The following is an 18311-nucleotide window of genomic DNA, read 5'->3' on the forward strand; positions in this document are numbered from 1 at the left end:
AAGCAATTTCTAAAGTTAGTGCTGGTAGAAATTGTGTGGAACAAAAATTTAAGAATACTGTTTAAGGGTTATGTATGATGAGGTGATCTATCTCTTAAAATATTTTGTGGGTTTGCTGAGTCATTAGACGCGCAGAACTTGGGCTCCAACCCAGAAAGTTCAAGGTTTGTTTCCCATCGAAACAAAGACTCTATTAATAATTGTTATTTTGATTTTTACGATATCTTATGACGCAGTTTCGAAGTTTTAACACTATGGTGTTTCTAAACATGTTTTGTGGTTTATTCCTGGTCGCTCCCTCATCGACATAACGCCGAAGCCCCGAAACGCGCCAAAGAAAGGTAGTCGGAATGCATTTATCTCTGACGCCCTTTTAGGAATAAAAAGCAAGTCAACAAATTGCTTGTATAAAAAGGTACCCATTTCCATAAAGATGCCACATCCGCCCACCTCACCCCCCACCCCGAAAAAAAACCCCATAAAATCTTACGTGAGATTTGTAATTATTCAGGTTTAACGGAATTGAAAAAAGTGCAAAGTTCAATCTTTATTTTTTTCCAGCTATGATTTGGTATAACAATTACAGATAACTAGAATTCCTAATGATTCAATCGCAACTGAGTTGCAAGAAACAGGTCAAAAGCTATCATGTTTTTCTTTTCTTTTGCATTTTTTTACAATATAATCATTGCAGATTCAATTGAATATTTTTCTGCTTTGTGTGTTTACATGATGATGATATGTGTCTTTTTGAATCTGCCATATATTCACTTGTTTTTATTCCCAACCCAATCGGAAGACTTAGACGTCCTCAGATCATCATCCTCTTACGCCAGTCAAACCATAGGCGTTTTGCCGGTGGAGAAACCATGGAATAATAAACTAAAATCTTGTTTAAATACCCGGCAGTATCTAAAGTAAAAAGACAAATAAATATTAAAAAGGCTCGATTCCAATGTGAATATTACTTAGAAATTTCAGGGCCGGAGATAAGATTTGCCTCATCGTACCATACGCTCGGAGGTAGCCAAATTACTTTTGGTTTCTAAATAGATAACAGAACTTATTACTTTTCCTGATACAACTAAAATGTAATTAATTTGCATTGAAAATTACCACAACAAACTGCACTTTATCACAATTACAAAGTACTGCCAAAAGTAATTGGTTGCTTTTGGAATACTTTTTTTATTTCTAATACAAAAATGAATTATTACTCTGTTGCTACATATACTTTTTTTTGTTTCATAAACTCCTCATTTACATAGGCCGCTCTATGAAGTCTGCCACACCAGGCTCCAAGCATAGCTAAGATTGTCGCGAGGATCTAGACGCGAGAGGTCTGGCAGTCAATTTTGGGGTGACTCAACGAATCTAGATCATACACTTCTTCACTGCACTCCGTTACGCGTTCCCCAGGATGCCCTTCTAAAGAAAACAAAAATAAAAGAGCCAGAGGTGCGGTGCCCCAGTCGGTTCTTAGAAAATAAATGCGAACCTCTTATCGTCACAGTAGGAAAAGAAACGTATCCATGGTTTGTGGTTGCCTTAATATCATTTGTTTGTAGCCTCAATCCTGCAGATCTTGTTTTTTGAAGAGAATGCGTTCTTTGCACGTCATATTGTCACGGAAGACAAGTGATGAGGCGACGAAAACTAAAGTAAACTAAACGTTTAATGGGGGCGAACTTGTGCCCAAATTAATAAGAGGAAAACAGAAGAAAACAGCAGAAAAGCAGGCGGCGATTCGGCGGCACTACAGAGCGCTAGCGAGACTGAGACTGACTCGGCAAGGTCGCGGGTAGCTGCTTATCTGCCGCGCGTCATTATCTCGAAAGTTCGGCAAAGAAAGTTCGAGCGTCGCGCGCTCGGGGCGAGGATCAACTGGCACTTTCGAGAATAACGAAGCAGAAGGAAAGTTACGTCTGGTGCGAGAATGAACGGGAATCTTCTATACTTCGTTTCAGCGTCGGTCCGCGCGTGGCCAGTGTTATGAGCCGAAGGGCCAATCAAACAGCGCAAAAAGCGCAGCGTCATGGCGTGCTCTCTGCGCTTGATAGGACGAGCCGGCGGAGGAGCGTGCACAGAGAGACGGCGAATACCGGCTGGTCCTATCAACTGCAGAGAGCACGCCATGACGTTGTGCCTCTTTCGCTGTTTGATTGGCCCTTCGACTCATAACATCGGTCGCGCTCGGACCGAAGCTGAAACGAAGTATAGAGGACCGTGACCAAGCGTTGCTTTCTCGGCTCTGCGGGCGGCAATATTTCGAAGACCAACCTCACGGAGGGTGCGTTGTATCTTTTTCGGAAACGAAGGTTTCTAAATTCCTGCTTCCATTTCAATTTTTTTTGTACTTTTTTTACAAATAGCATTGTACTTCTGAGCACTCCCACTCTTTCTGTTTCCGGGTTACAACGACCTAAGTGCTTCCTCTGCTTCAAAACCTGTCCGTGAATCATTTTTGTTTTTCAATTGGTGTGTAAGATATTTTTTGTGCACAAATATTTCCGGTGGTATATTGTATATCCACGAAAACACACCTGAAATAAAAAAAGTGTATTTCAATATTTTCATTACCTTTACCGGCGTAACGTACTTCATAACATAACTATATTGCATACGCCTATAAAGTAATGAATTATATTACTAATTCTATCAAAAATTAATTAAATTACAGTATTTGAATCACTCCCAGATATGCAGTCTGCTAATCACGCAAATTATCTTGAGAGTGACTGAGGTCCGTGTATAAATCCCCGCATTAAAATAACACAACATTTTTCATTTTTATTAATTTTGGTTTCACACTATCTTTACTGTAAGAAAGGTTACAGGCCGTTCGTAAAATACACGGACGCTTATATTTCAAGCCTCCTCGAGCTTTTTTCCTGTTGCAGAATCAAAAACTTCTTAAGCCGGGGTCACAGTTATTATAAATAATACAAAAGGCAGTCTGCATACAGATTCGAACGCGAGTCATCGCGAGATCCCTGCTTCGAATGCCGCGTGGCAGTCAAGGAGAAACATTTGGCACGTGGCATTCGAACCACGGATATTGCGGCGACTCGTGTTTGCAGACGGTCTTTTGTAGGATTGAAGCGAACTCGGATTCATGACAGCTATTTAGGTACTGCTTCGTTTTTACATTGGCGGAGAATTTCTTTCTTTCCAACAGAGCTGAACTCTGGAGTGGTCAGCAAACCGCCTCTGGCTCTGGTAGTAAACGCGTTACTCTAGATGAAGGAGTGATAATCGATCCATTGAAGAACTACGTCTGCCATGCGTTCGCGGCATTCTTCAGACTCAGCGCTGAATGGGTGAAGTCACACCGCGTAGCTTCAAAGGACTTTGATACTGAATAGGAAGGGGCTATACGAACCTCCTAATTCGCGCTTCAGGTTTCTTACACGTACCCATAACTACTGTTGTGCGAAGACTCGGTACCCGTGCAATGAGCGACTGTCCACCCCCCCCCCCCCCCTTTTTTTGCTTCCAAGCAGTGCTTCCAGTTTAGCGATTTTCCTGCTAAAATTAGCGGTTTTCTCAGCTGTCCACTTGGAGAAATGGCCATTTAAAAGGCTGTTTTGGTTTTTAGAGGTTTCGAGTCATATGTTAGCCTTCTTTTTGAGGATCTAAAAGTTTCTCGAGTTTTTATTTATTTTATTTATTTTCTATTTAGTACATACTGCAGACCTCAAGGTCCAAGTAGGGTGGGCGAAATAATAAATCGCGCTACACGAAATATAATTAAACATAAAAAAAGAAGAACAAATAAAGAAGACTGTTGCATAGAAAAACACATATACAAAATATGCAAATATCAAAAGCTACCATATCACATCCATTTACATAGTAATAACATTAACACATGTTCTTTTTTTGCGAATAATGTAGTAGCTATATATATATATATATATATATATATATATATAAGATGGATACACTCAAACTACAAAGCTGCAAGGCTCACTCGAATAGGAACGATTATAATGATGATGCAAAATCAGGCGAAGAAAGCAACTCCAGGGGCAATGAATTCTATTCTTATTGATTGTGAAAAGTATGAAAACTTAAATATATTAGAACGCGCGAAATAGGGTTTTAAGGAGTAGCGGTGGTTGTTTCTTCTCGGTCTGGTTGAAAGCTGACTAACACACAAACAAGGATTAAGAGAAACATATTGACAAGCTGATGAAGAAAATTAAAACGGGTCGTTTTACGCCGGAACTGGAGGGTAGGTATCTTATTTGTCTGCTTTAACAGTGCTGGGGAACGTGTGCGTTTGCATTTACCATAAATAAAACGTACCGCGCGCCTTTAAACATTATCTAAAATGTCGGAATGTTTTTTTTTTGTTTTGTTTCTTTTGTAAATGGATTCGTTGAGCACCGAGTTGCAGTGTTTGATAGTATCTTGGATCCAGATGTCGCCTCTCCCGGATTTCACTATAGTAATTCCAAGAATCTTGACCGACGGGGGAGGGGTGTATCTTCTTTCCAACCAATACGAGATTGAGTTTCTCGCTTAGCTTGTCTTTCCTGAGCCTGGGATTTGTCACTACGGTGTAGTTCGTTTTCTCGGGTGCTGCTTGCATTCCTACCCTGCATAGGTGGGCCTCAATGGTGTCTAGGCCGGCTTGGAGAGTCTCCTGCTGCTTATCGATGTCTGTTCCTCGTGCCCATATAGAGATGTCGTCCGCATACACGGTGAAGCCTATACTTCGTTTCAGCTTCGGTCCAGACGCAGCCAAAGCTACAAGCGCGAGCTCCGGGCTTTCAGCATCCCTGCCAAGCACGCGCGCTCGTGCAGTGCAAGCACTGTTCTGGCAGAGCCTTTTATACTGGGAGAGTTCGGCGGTTCTTTGATCCAGTCGCAAGTCTGGCAGCACTGATCAAACAGTCTGGCAACTGTGCGCATCCGCCATGATGTGCCTTGCCGTCTAGCTTGATTGCACCTTTGCATTTAATTGCATTATAATTATAACCTTAAATTGCAAGCTTCACCCTTGTTGGTGTAGGGCTGGTGGCGGCTGATAAAACCAGCTTGCCCTACTGACTCGAGCCGGCAGTCGGCTCACTGGAGTCCATGGAGCGAGAGACGACGATGAAAATGATCGTTCTGCGCTGCGCTCTGCCAGACGTTAGAAGAAAAAGAAATGGGGGGCTGCAGTGCCGTTTGGTGCTCGAACAACGCGAAAAAGGGGTTCAGGATGTACCGGTTCCCGCAAGGAAAAGAAAACCGCGCAAAGCACAAGATCTGGGAAACCAAGAAGGGCTGACTGGAAGTCGAGTTCTCGATTGTGCGAGGTAAGTTTATGATTAACGTAACAAAATGCTTGATTTTTCGACTTTCTCCTTACGCAAACAAATGCGCAAGCGGCAAAACCTACACGCGTATACATCGCATGTCAATGGGGACCCACTCGCCGGGAGGCACATCATGGCGGAAGCGGCGCCCGCTGAGTCCGCTAGACCTAGCGGGCCGTAAGCCCCTCCCACCCGCCGAACTCTCCGAGTATAAAAGGCTCTGTGTTCTGGGCCACATACTCGTGCTTGTAGCCTCGGCTGCGTCTGGACCGAAGCTGAAACGAAGTATAGTCCGGGGATCTTGTTGAGTTCATGGGGCAGGGCCGCCATCGCCAGGTTGAAAAGTGTGGGGGAGAGAACGGAGCCTTGTGGGACTCCCACTTGGTTCGCTCTCGGCTCACTCTCGTGCGTGCCAAGGCGCACCGAGAATGTTCTTCCTACGAGAAAGTTCTTGATAAAATTAAGCGACCTGCCAGGGATGCCGTACCGACTTGCCTCTCCGATGATTGAAGCCCGGGGAACCGAATCAAATGCTTTTTTGACGTCGATTGCTACGATAGTTCTTATGGCTGCGTGCCCGGGCTGATGTTGCGGATGACGTCTGCCGAAATTAGGGCGAGACTCTCCTGAGTTCCAAGACAGGGTTTATTACAATATTTCGAGCGGGGACCGCTATATATAAATATATATATATATATATATATATATATATATATATATATTGTTAGGACGAAAGAAGAAGCTGGATTTGGACCGGTGCCCGCATATCTTGGGCAGCGCTAGAAGCTCGTGCTGTGCTCGGCCTTTGCTCGAACCGTTATATTGGCGACACCACTGTAATCGCTCCTCGCTCATTATATGAACCCCATCCATTCATCAACAGTCTTCCAATATATACATATATATATATTGTTAGGACGAAAGAAGAAGCTGGATTTCGATGGTGCCCGCAGATCTCGGGCAGCGCTAGAAGCTCGTGCTGTGCTCGGCCGTTACTCGAACCGTTAAATTGGCGACACCACTGTAATCGCTCCCCGCTCATTCTATAAACCCCATCTATTCATCAACAGTCTTCCAGGTTGATGGAGGTCAGCGACACCCTACCTCTTGGACTTCTCGCCAAGACCTGGCGCACCGCAGAGGTCGTACCGCCCGACAAACCAACATGCCTGACGACGAGAGCAACGGAAGCCGGCCCCGTGCGCCCACCGTAACCATCAAACACCGCCAGAGGGACCCTGAGTTATTCACTGGAAACGCCGGAAGACGTCGAGGACTGGCTTAAAAGCTGAGAACGGGTGAGCCAGCACAACGGATGGGACGATTCCTTTAAGTTAGCCAATGTCGTAATTTTTCTAAAGGATAGAGCCCTTCGATGGTACGATAACCACGAAGAGGTAATGAATTCCTGGGACGGATTGAAGATATCTTTCGCTGACGCTTTTGGCCAGCCGGAACATCGCAAACAAAGGACACAAGACCAATTGCTGCACAGGTACCAATCGACAGCCCAGTCATCCACAGCCTACATTGAGGATGTGCTCCGACTGTGCCGCAGAGTGGATCGCCAGGTGAGTGAAAATGACAAAATCCGCCACCTTTTCAAGGGCCTATCAGAAGAACTTTTTTCCATCGTCGCCCCGAGTTCTCTGAAAACAGTGGCCAATCTCGTGCCAGAATGTCGAAAGTACGAGGAATTAGACAACGCGCGAATCCTTAGAAGACCTTTTGAGCGCCTCCCTAAGGTGTCTTCAGGATTACACACCAACACCAGTCTGTCGAGCTTGATACGGACCATCATCCGTGAAGAGCTGCGTTTCTTTCTGGGCCAGCAGCGCACAGCGCCGCCCGTTTTGCAGCCACCCGGTCAAACTCATGACATCGCGTCCACTGTCCGCGACGAACTCCGTTCTGTCCTAGAGCCCTTGGGTAAACCTCCATCTGTTTATGTACCCACAGCACCTCCCTCCACACCGTTCTGCGCCTACCAAGCATTTACAGCCCCACCCACTGCAACACCCTGGCAGACCCAACAGACGCGTCGCCGAGCGGATATCTGGAGAACCGACGATAACCGGCCAGTATGCTTTTACTGCCACACTCCTGGCTATATTCTCCGGTATTAACGACGCCGTATGGGAGACACTAATCGCTCCCCTCCTCGGAATCAATATCAGGGTAATAACGAAGACAAGAGTTACTCCTACAATACTAACCGCAGTGATAACCTCGCTTCCCGGCCTTTCGCAACCACCCTGCGGTCTCCCTCCCTCCAACAGTAACGCCGGACGAGCCCCTTATGGCCGCCGCTCTCCAAGCCCTGTCGCGCCAGCTGATGCCCGTCGTCGTCGTTCACCCTCGCCTTATCCTGCTCGTCGCTGTTCCATATCGCCCTTCAATGACTCAGTGCCTTCCACCTCCCACCAGTCAAACTGAACACCGCAGCCTGCATCGGCAATGGAGGTCAGGCTGCACCTGCACAATTCGTGGCAAATCCTCCGTTTGTAAGACCGACCAACATAACTGTGGAAATTAGACGGCAAACATTTCGTGCTCTTCTAGACACTGGCGCAGCCAAATCGTGTATTCCTGAACGCCTCCGACTTACGCCCCCCTCCAGTGGACACCTGTTACGTATAGGTAACCGCGAATTGGTCCAGCCGCTCGGGTACTGTTCCGCGTCAGTGAAGGTAGGCCGCAGTCCATATGTTACCCTGTTCACTGTCCTCACAAGTTGCATCGCGGACGTCATCCTTGGATGGGATTTCATATCTTCAACTGCCGCCTTCATTGATTGTGCGAATCGTGAAACTCATCTCAGCCCTTCAGAGGACGGTAATAAACATTTTGAAGCACCACTAGCCGCTCTCCACATTGAACATGATTCACTCCTACCGCTCCAATCGGCAGTCGTTGCAGCTCTCGTCGTCGCCAACCCTGTCGTAAGTACTGTCGCTCTCATCATACCTCTTCATACCTGTCTTGAAAAAAAAAAGGAATTGTGATTCGAGAATTTTGATTCGAGAGAATAAGGAATTGTGATTCCTTATTCTCTCGCCACCATTGCAGACGATAAGTGTCACATAATGATAACTAACACTTCAACCCATCCTCGAATCCTCCCCCGAAGAACGCGCATTGCCACCCTCCAAGTGAATATTGAACACAGCTTGGCCGCACTTTCCACGACTGCTGCTCATACCAGACAAATTGCGGAAAATAACGGCACCGAAAAACTGGAAAGGATGATCGCCTCAACCGTCGTCCAAGCCGAACGTCTCAAATTGCGAACTCTTCTTGCATAATATAGCAGTGTCTTTGATTTCACTGATTAGGTATTAACCCGTACCACACTTGTGGAGCATCATATCGACACCCGGTGACTCCCCGCCCCTCAGGAGCAGACCATACCGAACATCCGCTGCAGACCGAAGATTGATACAAAATCACATCACTGACATGCTAGACAAAGGAGTGATCGAGCCTTCCTCCAGTCCCTGGTCGTCGCCCGTCATTCACGTAAAAAAAGAACGATGGTACCTGGCGCTTCTGTGTTGACTATCGCCGCCTTAGCAAAGTGACTCGAAAAGACGTATACCCACTTCCCCGGATAGATGATACGCTTGACACCCCTATTGGAAAAACGTACAAGAAACAAACCTGCTGCTTGTAGAGTTCTGGTATGGCACCAACATAATTTCTTTGTGTTATGGATGCAGCTAGTTTGGTTTGGCGTTCTGCATAACTGGAGATACCGGCACCGCTATGGCTCCGGGTCTGTCTATACTGGCAGCCACTTAGCTTGCCGATATGATTCGGTGTGGCTGGTATGATTTTGTGTCCGATGACGTAGGCGACTGCCGTCTTACCAACAAAAACGCTTATACCACAGGACCACCGGTATAACCAAATCATACATGCACAAAGACGACCGCCATCTTCCAACAAAAACGTCCATCGTTCACCACCGCTGTCGTTACATACACCATACATGTCGAAAAAGAATATAAGCCACGTTTACACGAATGCGACTTAGTCGCATTGAATCCAGTTGCCGCATTCAATATGCGGTCATGTAAACGGCATAATGCGCAAAGCGCATCGCATTTTGGAAAGGGGAGGATTATCGGAAGGCGCTCGCTGCGGGAGCGAGTGAACAGCTGAGAGCATGGAGGCGGCCAACCTCGTCGGCGGCGCGGAGAGCGGTCCCGCAATTTTTTTCCCGAGAACGCAAGCTTTTATTGCGATCATAAGTAAGCGGAATATAGCGGAGCTGCTCGGTGAGGGCGGCCCCGTCCAAACCTTTGCGAAGTACGACTTGCGCGTCCGAAGGGGTCACAAAGGCTTCGGTGCAAGCACAAGTGACACCGAGAGCTCCGAGCACTGTAGAGCACTGCATGGTAGCGCAGAACGAGCAGCTCCTACCTCGGTGCAGTTCCTGGCTCCGCAAGAGCCTCTCGGACTCGGGGTCCGGTTGGTCCGGTCGCGATCGGCGAGGTCTAGCCCGGCGAAACGCGGAGGCTTCCTGAAAGCGTGCACACACACGTCGCCTCTCGTTCAGAGTGAACCGGCGGCCCGGCCTGGAGTCCTAAACGCCTTCCGTCTCCCAACTTCTTCCACAGCACCGAAGACAGCGGGCACGATCTTTACGTTCACTGAATGCGTCGAAAGGCCTCCACGTGCGATGCACCGGAAAACGTGGTGCGGCTGGTGCCGGAACGGAACTGCATAACTTCGAGCTTTGAGTCAACGTGCACGGCAACAAACCGATCGTGACACCAAGCCGCGGATACCGCATCGCCGGTCGACAGCGGCAAACGGCCCGTTGCTCGTATCGTGGGCCGTGACTCGTACTCGGCCAACTTGGCGTCTTTTCGTGGCCCCTCGCGTCGTCGCAACCAGCCACAAACCCGACAAACCCACCAGCTCGAAACCGTAGCGACCGTAGCCTGCGTTGGAGAAAAGCGAAACCGAAACTTACAGCTTCCGCCCAGTGGCTTCCGCTGCCGCGGCTTTTCTAACTTCGCGGCTTCCACTTCCGGTCGTCGCGGAGATGGCGAAGATAGAGCGGTGTGTGGGGTCGTTGGCTCGTTTACGGTTACGGGACAGATGGTTTTCGGTCCGTTTCTACTGCGTCTCTGGCTCTCAACTGGACGGCGCCTCTCATAGTTCAACCAACCGGCGGACACTTCGAGCGACTTCCGTTTAGCTATTTCAGCGCCATCTCTTATCCGTTGGTATTCTATTAAGTTTTTCCGGTTTACGCCGGAAAGTTTATTTAATAGGATGAGATACATATTATTGTTGCTGCTTACAGATTTCAAAAATTATCCTGGTAAGATGAAACAAATATTTTGGTTAACTAAAGTTTCGCCCTCATACTTCGCTCTCATTGGCCGGTTGATTTTTGTATTTTGACCGTTGAGAACAGTTGCGCGTCGGCTGCCGCGCTCGCGGATGCGTCGGCTGCTCGACGGCGCCTGTGCCAACGGTGCGGTGGTGGTTTTCGTTTGCGGCAGCGGGCAGTGGCGTTGACCTATTCGTTATCGGTCGATTTCTTCTACCAAAACACAGAGGAAACGAAACCTTGTCTATTGCTCGACTCAGTGGTGCTCTAATTCCAGTGGCAACATCTCTGCCAAGTTCTTTGGGTTCCCCGTCGAGTGACGAAAGGTAAAGACGGGCTGCTATATTTTTGGTTATACAGTTTCGGATTGCCGAAAACTTGCTGGTGCATGTTTCTTTATGGTAGAGTTATTGTGGAAGGTCACAAGGGACAGCGCATGTATCTTAAAATGAGCGGTGTGGGCGGTATCGGTGTTAGAGCACCGCAGCTCGTGCGTGGAGCAGCTCACTGCAGAAGGAACCTGCGAGAGACCGTGACGATCGAATCACTGTCGCTAACTACCGCAAACCTAAATGTGTTATTGCAGGTCTGTGAATACTTGAATAGTAGTTTCGTGTAGATTGTGGTACTTTGTTGTGCCGTGCAGTGAACGTTTTTTTTTTTTTTTTTTTTTTCACTCTGTATAAAGAGCGTGCCTAATAAAAAGAGAACTTGCAAAAGAAGTTTGGACTCGTGCTCAGACTGGCGATGTGCGCCCATCTAAAGCCGCGAAACAGCAACGGCTGGGCGTACTTTGCATTCATTGAGTGACCATTTTATGAGAACTGGCTGTCACTGAACATGCACTGTTGCCAAGCTGATATCAATCGAGTGAGGCAAAGTCAAGTGCAATCGTTTCGGAGCGTCGGACATTCGCAAAAAAAAGGTAAACACATTGTATTGTAGAAGAACGAGACGGCGGCAATGGGAGCAGTTCCCTCTTCTCTCAACATCGGCGACAGTAGGATGCAAATTCGTTCGGAGTTCGGAGGCTGCTCCGAACTCCGAACGAACTCGCATCCTTTTGTCGCCGAGGGTGAGAGAGAGGGAGAGGAGGGACCACACTTCTCACACCCTCTCCCCTAACCAAGCGGTTGCCATGACGACGGCGCGCGTATTGTTTTGTCTCTTTTTTATTGCTTTTGGAGAAACCCAACGCCCGTTGGGGGAGATTTGGCGCTGCCGTCTGCAATTGGAGTCCCAATGGGAGGTATAGGAAGAGTCCGCCGGTTGGTTCAACCAGGCGTGGTCAGCCTGCGTCAGGCCGGCTCGACTCGTCCGATCGCCGGACCGCAGGCGACTCCCAAGTACGGCCGTTAGGCCTAGGATCCGAAGGCCTAGGATCCGTGAAGCGGTAAGCGAATCTCGTCCCGTTTTCGTTCTACTTTTAAATTACGTTAGGTGCGCTACAGTATAAGCATGCGTGCCAAGTGTTCGTTACAATTTTGAACTAGAATAATTGTGCTTCATTGCGGTCATTTGCCGAAAATGTAAATCGAGCAATGAACGAGGAGCCATTCTTGAAAACGGTGTATGTAACGATGTTAACTTCTACCTGGGCGGTTAAAAAAAAAAAAAAAGTCAAGACTGGTTACGGTTGGATGCGAGGCTGGTCCCAATGCAATGGTAAGCACTTAGAGCGCCTTTCTGAACCGCATGTTAGCAATATAGCGATCAACGAGACGAGCGGCGGCGAGAAGCTACGAGAGTCGGCGCCGAACGCCGAAGATTTCTCACTCTCGCTGCTTGTGCCACTCGGTTCTTGGGCTTCTAGGAAACGTCGCGCTCATCGCCTTGGTCGCTCGCACCAATCGCTTTCATAATGTGTGTCTCGTCGCGTGGCTGACTGCCGTGTTTATTCTAATATAAGTCGACCTTTTTTTTTTTTTTTCTCGGAAATTGTGACTAAAGAATTTCGACACCTACATTCGCGACCAAATTTTGCGACCCTACCGGAGGCACGAAACTATCGAGTCACCGAGCCGGCGGTACCGTAGGGCCGCGCCGCTTCTTGTTTCAAAAAGCTTTGGGTAACCGAAATGGCTCGCCGCCCGCGGTGGCCCGTGCCGCTATCGCGCGCACCCCTCGGGCGTCGGATTTCGACATCGCGCCTCTAGCGTTCCCCTTGCTGGGCAACGGGTAAGGAGAGGAACGCGATGCGCCATGCACTTTACCCTCCATCCTCGCTAACGCGCACAAAAAAAAAAAAAAAAATATTTGTTAGTTGCTTGAGGCGGCTCGGCTCGCGTGTTGCTCATGGCGACACGGCGGCTTTGCTTGCGTCTTTGTAGTTTGTCTTCCATCGCTTCGCACCTTTTTTCGTTTTTTGTCATTTTACAACGGTGTCAGTGAAGTATTGCTGCGAATTTGCGAGGATGTCTACCCAGCTGACGAAGCTTCGGACGATGATAACATGTCCAGAAGTTCTGACGGTGTTGAAGTTTTTGGCATCGCCCCGTGATTTAGCTGAGAGTGATGTAAATAAAGTTTTTTTTTCTTCCTTTTGCCCAAAATTTCCCCTGTTCTTAAAAATAAAAAAAAAGGTCGACCTATATTTGAATTTTCTTTTTTTTTTGGTGGATCCAATAAATAGGGTTCGACCTATTTTCGAGTAAATACGGTAACTTTAATTCTTATTTTGGGTTACGTCGGACGCAACTCGAATGCTTGACAGTTACGTTGGGCGTAACTTTAATTTTTATTTCGGGTTCCGTCGGACGTAACGTTAGACACTCCGTTACACTTAAGGAAAATAGGGGCTGCTGGTTCATCATAAACCAACCATTTGTGTTTAGTTAAGATGCATCACTGACCTCAAAAAAAAAAAAAAACTGCTATCCTAGAGTTTATGCTATAGGAATGTAGCGCTTGAGAAAAATTTGTTAATTTTTACTTTTAGTCCCTGCCCCCTCCAGATACAACATCTGGCCTAAAGCAGTGTTCCGGATCTCCTTCCAAGACCTCAGGCGGGTCGGGTCGTCATTCAATCCATGAGTCGGCCGCGTCTCATGGGCGTGTTGCTGGTGCTTACTGGATGGTGTTACCAAGGGAAAAGTGGTCATGTTTGGGAAAGGCAAGTATGGCCGCCGTAAGTATACATATTGTCTTTACCTTTGCTCGAATCCACTTTTAAGAAATGCACAGTTCGCATGTGTGCATCTCTCAATGTTTCCACAGTCGGCTGTTTTTTTGTTTTTTTTTTAGTGCTCCAACTCTGTCAGCGCTAGTTTCTCTAGATCATGCAAATGGGATGCAACACTAAGCCACATATGCTCTCGCAACAAACAGTGCTGTGCAGAAGCACAGTGGAATTTACTCTAGCTTTATAATGCAGCACAAAATAGTTGACTCCAAGTATAGCTACTTTTGTGACTCCGTTTAACCAAAAGCTCTGCCGAAACAAACTTGCCGCCTTATAGGTAGTGCAAAAGAACCTCGCATGCCTAACCTGGAGAAGGGCATTTTTTTTCATATGTCAATTTTTTCTTAAACCAATACCTTGAGCCTCCTTGAAATGTTAACATCATGTGACACACGGAAGAACAGTAAACTCTTTAATGTTGGCGAACCTTTAATTTTCGCGGCCTTTAATTTTGCAGAATTCAGTGGCTGCGATTATGTCATCTGTGACCGATTCGAGAAGAAATAGGGCCCACGAAGATAAGGGGGTTTTACTGTACATCGGAGGAAAGAGGAAGTCACGTGTGTTTGTATGCAGGAGTAAAACCAACAACAACAATCATGGTGTCGACACTTTGTAAGCCTATCTGTGTCTATTGAATGACATCAATTTTGTTTTAGTTCGTTAAACATTGTTGCCTGTACATTGTGGGATGTCGTCTTCAACACGAGCAGTGGTTTTCTTCTCAAGCAGGCAGCATGGACGCGTGCCGCAGCACAACATAGTTCATTTGCAGGTGGTACCGCATGTTGAAGGATGGTTGGCACAATATGGGGGAATCACAATTCAATGTTCTACATCGGGCGTAGACAAGATTTGCTTATCCTAAATCATTTTGTCTAAAAATCTGGGATTTGCGATGAATGTACCGGCATGGTTGGAAGGGCCAGACAAGCCTTGTGAGCGCTTCATTTTCTAGCGTCTCAGTCCTGAACCCACTCACGCACCACATGTGTAGATGTTCCGATAGGTGGGAGCACTTATTTGGAAAATGGTGAATGGCAACTGTTATCTTTATCAGACTTCTGTATTATGGTCAAAGTTGGACTGCATATTTGCAATACTTTTTCTGACTTAAAAATATGTCATACTAACATATGTAGAATAGCCGATGACAAAAAGAGAAGGGCTGGGCGTCCTCCAGCACGTGCTTGTGCTTTTCACCCCACTTTGGACAGATGTGCTTGCTCCAGGCTCATGAGGCGCTGAAACGTCATCGAAGGTGGCAGACGGGCTGGTGGTGGAACAACTGAGACTTCTCCCTGCCTTTCTCATGCTGTCAGTGAGCGTGTACCTCTATACTCTAACTTAGCTTAACCTGCACAGAGCTGAGGAGAATAGGCTTGGCGAGTGCACTTACTGCATATGCATTTGTATAGCTGAGGCACTTTCTGAATCAAGAACATTGTGTATCTTACCTTCAAAAACACATCATTTTGGGGGTGCAAAAGGAATTGTAAGGCATATCTTTGTTTGTATTGTCCGATTACGCATCGTAGGCACGTAGCCAGGGGGAGGCTTATGAGGCCCGGCCCCCCCCCCCCCTCCCCCCCGATATCTTCCATTTTGCATGGGTCCTCCTCTCCCCCCTCCCCCTCATACAGCGTTTTGTTATGAGGGGGCCCCCCCTGAAACAAAATCCTGGCTACGTGCCTTACGCATCAACTCCAACTTAATGCGGAGTCGACCCACCCTGTTGATAAATTTAATGCCTGCCAGGTAATTTGTTTTGCATTCAGTTAATATATCAGTATTCAGTTAGGTATCCCAAGTCATTAGTTGTTGAGATGCAGTCTCTCTGCAAGTCAGTCATGTTTAACATTCATAAAACTGCTTGTCAAATAATGGCACTGTCGAGGACATGTACTCGGCTCGAGCAATCGCTGTGCACAAGCTGGTCGTGTGGATGCAGACAGCAAACATCCCGGTTGAAACGTCCTTCCTCGCAATGTAGCTCAAGACTAGGTCAGGGCCCCACTCAAAAACGTCTATACTTTGCATCTCTTTAAGCTGGACCACTTTCGACACTACAAGCCATTGCAGCAAAAACAGTGTGAGACATGATTATAAGCTCGACGTACCATGGCATCCAACTAGAAGGTCACATGGCTTGCAACTTCTGCCGTGGTTAACTTTAAACTGAGATAGTTTGGAATAATGCTCCCGGTTTTTAGTGTTGCCCGGCACGGTGAACAGAATGGTGATATAGTGCTGCATTGAAAAATCTGCATTCGTGACTGTATCACCTTATGAATGCATACTAGCTATTAAACTCTCAATTCTGCGAAGAAATGAAATGCACTTTGCTTCCAATTGCAGCTACTTCTGTAACTTCATGGTATGAAGCACCTTATGGCTGCAAGCTCTGACCGATCTTGTTCTCTGGTCTGCGGAGGCCCATTGCAGGGAGTCTCTCCGAGAGCCTCACCAGAGGTTCCTGCCCGTGGTCGTTCTAAATTTTTTTGTTATAGGTATGCATCCTTTCTGTCTTTCCCTAATGTACTCAGGCGTTTTCTTTTCATTGTCGCAGATTTGCCTCAAAATTGGTTCAGCACAAAAATGGATGCTGTACAACTGTATCCCGCATATTTTGTTCAGATAGCTTTGCTTTGCGAAAGTTAGATTTTTTTTTATGAAGGTTAGTCTTTTTTGTTTTTATTCACAAATTTATTTGAGTTTCCATGGGCAACACTAAAACGTTATGCCAAGGGCAAGGACAGATTCACTGCTTTAACTTGTTCTCAACTGATGGCAAGAAATTTTGTTAATGTCGTGAAACCTCTTTCCAGCACTTGCTTTGCAGCATGGAAACAAATTATACATGGGACATACTCTTCTTTAGATTGCTTGTTCATTCTGCAGGTCTGCCTTCTATAGATGTCGTGCTACTGGAGAGCAGGCGAATTCAATTGTTGGTTTTGCCATTGCTTTTTTTTAGCCGTTGTCTTAATAGTTCTTGTAAATTTAAAAAGTTTCCTAAAAAGCAAGTCGGCAAGAGTATCTATTTTGACTAGTTAGCTGAAAATAATGATCTAGTACCCTTTAGTCAATAAAATAGATAGTGTGTGCCGCTGGTAGTGTCAAGTAGAGATGCATGCTTTTTAGGCATTTTGCGCAGAGTGGTACCCATTTTTATTGGTTAGCCTCTTGGTGCGCCAACTAAACTCTTTCTATCCAGACACCTGCCCTTTGCTTTTATTTGGCAGGCTCTGGCAATAAATTAATATAGTGTTATTCCTCGGTGGCTTAAAAACCTAAAGAAAGAAGTTTCTCCATGTTTAAACGCAAACTTTTATAAAGGTAAAAATGAATTAAGCCAGTAGCAGACGACACATAGCCTCAGCAGTGCACCGCGCCAACAGCGTTGCGTCAAAATAGCGGTCGTCTCCTTTTTGCTGCCTTCTCTCTCTTTCCTTCGGCGCTCTCCTCCCTTTCCTCCTCTCCGGCACCTTTGTCACCACACCCACTGGCTAAACTCTCCCACTATATGGCTCTGCATTGCAGTAGTAGGTTTTTTTATAGTCTTTAGAGTTAAATGTGAATATTTGACAGAAATCTCCCAGGTTGGGGTGAAAGAGGGTTAAATCAATGCATTTGATCATTCGCCTTAAATCAGTACCCATCATTTCAAGGCCTGTGTGGCCTTGTCCTGGGGTGTGTCTATGACTGTGGCTGTGAAGGAGCAGTTTTTTAATAGGTACAAGTATAAAGTATAAAAACAAAAGGATCTATATGCTGATCATGAAAGAATATGCTAGCTATTCTAATGTAGCTCTGCCAAGTACTTGATTGTGATTTGTTTTTATTTCCAGCTACTTGGTTGCCTCAAGATCTGGAGATCCTAGTGGCCACAAGCTTGGAGTCAATCTTCTTCTGTGGTCCGGCCAGGACCATGGGGGAGGTAATCCCAGCAACAAGAGCATCACAGTATCTCCCTGCCTGTGACTTTCGATTAGCACCACGACAAGGGAGTCCTCATGCCACCAAGTGTTAGGTACGCTACTCGAAATAAGCATTCTTACCTATTCATGAAGTGAAACAGCAAAAGCACTACTAAGCCTAAAGTGCAAAAAACATTTAAATCTCGGGTTGGATGGAGTTCCAATTACAAAAAGGCGTCTGCAGACATGATTCACATGTGAACTTAAAGCCCACGGATGTAGGTTCGACGGAGTCACAGAAATAACTTCCCGCAGATGGCTTCGCTAGTGCCATACCCAAACAAATTCTTAAAATAATCATTGTGTTACGTTGGTGTCATTAATCTTATGTACCTACCCCACCCAGCAGTCGGGAGATGTGAAATATAAAAAAAATGGGAACTTTCACATTGTCAGCTCTGCAAAGATAATATATTGAACCGAGCATAGCACGTTCAACTTAAGAAAGCAATTCGTGCAGGCCTAGGTTTAAGCTTCACGTATTTGTTATTGCC

The sequence above is a fragment of the Ixodes scapularis genome, unplaced genomic scaffold (assembly GCF_016920785.2).
Source record: "Ixodes scapularis isolate PalLabHiFi unplaced genomic scaffold, ASM1692078v2 PGA_scaffold13__105_contigs__length_92229423, whole genome shotgun sequence".
NCBI lineage: Eukaryota > Metazoa > Arthropoda > Arachnida > Ixodida > Ixodidae > Ixodes > Ixodes scapularis.